We start from the raw sequence: 5,912 nt of genomic DNA, 5'->3' as shown, positions 1-5,912 counted from the left end.
GATGGCAATGCTAAAAAGTTCAGAAAAAAGGTAGGGATGAATACACAAAAACCATACAAAAATCCCTACATAAATAGCCAGTAAGTACTGAATCAATCTTACAAGCTTGTGGTTATTAGCCACTGTAAGACTGTATAGCACTATTCAGTTTAAATGCTTTAATTCAAACCTAAATTCATGCAAATGACAGGAATTCAGCATTTAGTTGTAGATAAAAGTTATTCTTGGAAAGATTTGACTACATATATAGTGATTTTTGTATAGTTTTGTTTATTCATCCCTACCTTGTTTTTGTACCTTTTGGTATTGCCATTCCTGCATCATACTTGAATTTTGCAAATTTTCTTTTATTACTTACGGTAAGGCTTTTCAGCTTTCACATAGCTTTTCTGCTTAAAAGACGAATCATGTTTCAGCCTAATATAAACAGTCTGAAATATATAACAATGTTAAAAAAAGTTACATAGTCATCTCAAAACTAGAAATAACCCACTTTTTTAGCTGTTTTCAAAACAAAACTGTAAAAACATCTCTGCAGTTATACTAACATTCCGATATTGTACTACCCAACTTTAGTGGCGGTATCATTCACTAATTTCGATTAACACAAGGCATGTAAACAGTTCATACGAATAATAACATCACACAAAAAACACTGTTTGTTCAGAAGGTTTCCAGAGCTATTTGATTTACACCCGTTATGAAATATTACCTAATATTATAAGTTCACGTTACTTTATTACAACTAAATTTGATTTTTTTTTAAATTGAATATTGACATTTTCTTTCTTCAGTATGAAATAAAATAAAAGCGGACTTCTATCTGTATGGAATAACTACGTAACAGTTGAGTAGCCAACCATTCTGCATTTTTGCTTGAAAATAAATTTGAAGAATTGTGTGTAAAACTGACGCGAGTTTAGTTTTAGGTTTAGAGAATACTGTGTTACGACAGCGAAAGTCACGTGACGCTAGTAACACGTCATGATATTCTCAAAGGTTCGTGAACGGTCGAGTGTTTGCTAGATGTGCAGTATTCTTGTATATAAGTGCGCCAGACAATGAATCGAGATAGAATTGCAGACAGACAGAGACGGACAATTGAGTCAAGCGCGGTAGTAAGTAAAATGCGTGAATCGTTCGTTGTGAATTATAGCGCGTGTTTAAGTTAAACTGATTGTGGAAATTAAGTATATTGCAAAGTTGTATTGAGAAAGAATAAACTAGTTTTATCTAAGAAAGGACTTGTATCGCTAAAGTTTCATCCGAAAGAAATTATACGGGAAATTAACAAACGACCAGAGACGTAACAACTGTTTGTACATGTGCGTTTTGATTTAGTAGAAACGCAGATAATTTTTGTAAAGCTTATAAACCTGCATTGAGAGCATTTCTCACAGACCAAACGTACCACTATAAGATCTGGAAGATTTCAATAGGTAAAACAAGGTAGCAAAATGATCTCCAATACAAGTAGGCCTACATGGTTTCAGGCCTAATAATGTTTCAGCGATATCTTATTTAGGTACATTGTAGAACTTTATACATTTATTTTACACATTCTTTTGTTATAGACATCGTAACATATACATTTACTTTTTCTGTACTAACATTTTATTTTTTGAAGCAATCCACTTTCACATAACATATTTAGTATTTTTGGTTGTTATAGAAAATTGAAATTCTACAAACTTTTTTTTGTTAATTTTCTAAAGACCACAACTTGTCCTCGAAAAGTGTAAAAGTTAGCAGTTGTATAACACAATTCAAAAGATTTGTAGAAAACATAATTCACTCTCAAACTGTTCATGTTGTTACGACAACGTTACTATATGTGAGTTTGGAGTTTTCTTGACAGCTCAGTCTAGTGGTTTGAATTGTTACTAATACCGATCTACATTGGATTCAATACAAAACTGACATATTTCGCATCATATTAAAAGAGAACCAATAAAATAGATTTAAAAATAGGACTAGACGGTTGAATAGTCTGACAACTTTAGAAAAGACCGATAACGTTTGTTTGTTGAATTTCGCGCAAAACTACTCGAGAGCTATCTGCGCTAGACGTCCCTAATTTTGAAGTGATAGACTTGAGGGAAAGTAGCTAGTCAACGTCACCCACTGCTAACTGTTACTCTACTTCTTACCAAAGAATATTGAAATTGACCATTACATAATACAGTACAACGCCCTCACAGCTGAAAAGGTGAGCATGTTCAATGACGGGATTCTGTCTCGCGACCTACAGATTACGAGCCGCGTGCCCTAATCACCAGACTATACTAGGTCCAAAGACCAATGGAGGAAAAATGAAACTATGTTGTCTGAACATTATTATTAAACACGTAATCTCTTGTAACAATAAATACTGAGAAAGCATACTTGTACAAAAAGGAAAGTCAATGCTTTAAGTATCTGTTATTGCGCATTATTTCACTTTACAGTTTCGTCAAGAATTATAACTTACCAGTTTCTATTAAGATAGTACACAGTATGTTCATTACATTCTATCGTGTAAGTAATTAGTGTCGTTACTTTAAATGCGGCGTCATTTTTACTTTATTATCGTTCACGTTGTCCTTCTTATGAACTTGTCTGCAAAAACATTGTTTAGTAAATAGTTTTCGAACTTGCTATATATGTCAGTTATTAGTATAGTAAGATACTTTTAATCTGAAGTATTTTTATTGCAATAAAAATGACCAAGAGACATTCCACGTATAAATGTATATATATATGAAATTGTTTGTTTGTTTAAGTTATGCACAAAGCTACACAATGGGCTATCTGTGCTCTGCCCAGCACGAGTATCGAAACCCGGTTTCTAGCATTGTAAGTCCTCAGACACACCGTTGTGCCACTGGGGGCTATATATGAAATAAAAATGTCGTAAAGTCATTAGAGTTGAACTTTAAAACTAGCTTGTTGATAACAGTCAGTGAAAATCAACTTGCTTCATGACAGCTTGTATCAGCTTTGTTTATGTTTTAGTGACAACAACGATTAAATATTTATTTTGTGATGATAAACTGATGAAACGTTAATGTACACGCAACGGAATGTGCCAGTGTTCTTGTAAAATTTCATGACTGTACTGCTAAAAGTACATATGAATAAGTCTTTTTTTTAGTCTAATTAGGGTTAAGGAGATATGGTAATATTTAAGACAAGTTTGAAATATAAGTACACAAACTCAAAAGCGCTGTTCTGAGAATGTTAACTCTTTTCACGGTACTCTTTGTATTATAAACATAGGCAATGACAATGAGCATTGAGCAGTCTAGTTATTGCTGGAATTACACTCTAAATATGGCGAGATTGCATGCTGTCCATATTATACTCTGACGAAGTAACTAATCCCACCAAGCAATCCAATTTACACATTGACAAGTAAATAATCCCCAAAAGAATCCATACTATACACTGACGAAGTAAATAATCCCACCAAACAATTCAAATTATGTACTGATGAAGTAAACAATTCCCCCCAAAACAATCTAAATTACACACTGACAAAATAAATAATCTTCCAAAACAATCCACATTACAAACAATAAGATGTAAGTAACCATAAAACAATCCACATTACAAACAATAAAGATGTAAGTAACCACAAAACAATCCACATTACAAACAATAAGATGTAAGTAACCATAAAACAATCTACATTACAAACAATAAAGATGTAAGTAACCACAAAACAATCCACATTACAAACAATAAGATGTAAGTAACCATAAAACAATTCACATTACAAACAATATAGATGTAAGTAACTCAAAAACAATCCACATTAGAAACAAAAAATATGTAAATAACCCCCAAACACTCCAGCAACTCAAATTATATTATAGAGATAACCCAATAATTTGGTAACACTCTTGTGCTTGTAATTTTGTGTTCACGATCGTGCTAAGTACAGTGAGGATGCAAACAAACCATTACATATCTGTGGCTAATCATTCTCCAGTTGTGATTAGAAAATAAGTCCACTAGAGGGACTAACGTGGCCATTACGATAACAAACTACGATATACCTGCTTTCTTAGAATACCTTAATATTCGCTATTAAAACTCTTTCATATCGTTAGTTTTATTCTTTAGTTCTTGTATTACTTGAGTTTAAAGTTGTATAAACACCAATAAATGGTGTGATATATTGATTTTGTAGACTGTCTCATTTGTTATTTATAAAATTACAAATTACCCCATCCAAATTGTAATATTTATTTATTTATTTTTTATTTATGGCTGAACTATTTGTAAGTAAAAGCGAAAATACTTCAGATGTTTTAAAATCTTTATTGATTTAACTTCTATATTTTTCACTCTATTTTCATGTACCGTATGGTTATAAAGTAAGAACAGACATTTGGGATAGTCTGTAGAACAAAATGAGTAATGTACAGGATAATATTTTTTTCAGATGTGGATAAAGGATAATGAATTAAAAATTACCTAGGATCAAATAAACTCAGTAAATCACATACAAACAACTAAATTCTAGTGATTTCGACTGTTTGTTTTAAAAATGAGGTTCGTATAATGGATCATGTATAGCACATACCATTAATTTCTTACTGTGTCCATTCTGATAATGTTGTGGATATTGCAGTACGTAACATCTTCCCAGAAATCCCCCTAACCTCTGTCCCAATGGCATTCTTCAATTGAAGAATCGTTACTGGTTTCTGGCAATAGACCTGCATCTTCAGAAAGCCCAATAACTAATAGTCATCAGGGGAGCGTGTTCGCCAGGCATGATGGAAGTGCCAGCTGAAATCCGGCCCTCACAAAGTCCGTGTGAGGGGGAACGTGGACACTAGGTATGATGAAAGTGGCGTCCAAAAGTCCAGTGTTCTCAAAGTCTACTTGAGCAACAGTCCACAGCTTGTGAGATAGTGCGGTGCTATACCCAAAGTGATGTCTCAGAGTTGTCATAGTGTGTATATAGTTATGTCCCCCAGTGGGACAGCGGTAAATCTACGGACTTACAACGCTAGAATCCGGAGTTCGATTCTCCGCGCTGGAGAAAGCAGATAGCTCAATGTGGCTTTGCTCTGAAAACAAACAAAAATTTGGTATTGCAAACATTTCGATGGCATAATTCCACTAGGATGACTTGTTGTTTCAAACATTTATTGTTGTCTATTCAATTCTGTGCTTATATACCAATCTAATTTGTATATTCAGTGCTTCTTAGTGCGATTTCCAGAAATCAACAGATAATGTGATCCTTTATACACTCTTATGTCACACAGTTGGCCTTACAGACTATTTCGAGTTCTCGTACTGACTTTACAACCATTACGTTTATAGAAAACCCAATTAAACTTGATTCTCAAGACCAATGTAAGACGTTGAAACAAACGTAAGTTATGATATTTGAAATAAACCATCTATTGTAGGCGTTGTTTCTGGTGATTTCTGAAAGTATATTAATTAACAACCTATTTTTTTTTTCTATATACATAGGGTGTTACTAAAGCTTTAGAATATCCGACGATCTCTGTTTGGAGATTACTTGTAAACTACCAAAAATAGATGCAACTTGTTATATTAGCATATAAATGAACTATATTTTACATTTGAAAACGTTGCAGATAATAACCACATTCTTTGGAAAACTAGAATAACATTAGCATATTCATATGTTCTGAAACAAAAACTACGAAAAACAGCTGATGAACATCATGTGCGTATGCTCTACAAGTCTTATCCACTTCATGCTAGATTATGCACTACCAATGATCAGTACGAGTGTTACACAGCTAGATAAGATTTAGAAGTTACAAAATACATGTTTTAGACTAGTCATGGGATGAACTTCAGCCACCCACATAACCGCTCTTTTACATCTTACGGGCCCGGCATGGAGAGGTGATTAGGGCGCTCGACTCGCAATTTGA

The sequence above is a fragment of the Limulus polyphemus genome, unplaced genomic scaffold, assembly GCF_000517525.1.
Source record: "Limulus polyphemus unplaced genomic scaffold, Limulus_polyphemus-2.1.2 Scaffold864, whole genome shotgun sequence".
Lineage (NCBI taxonomy): Eukaryota > Metazoa > Arthropoda > Merostomata > Xiphosura > Limulidae > Limulus > Limulus polyphemus.
This window is presented reverse-complemented; position numbering follows the sequence as displayed.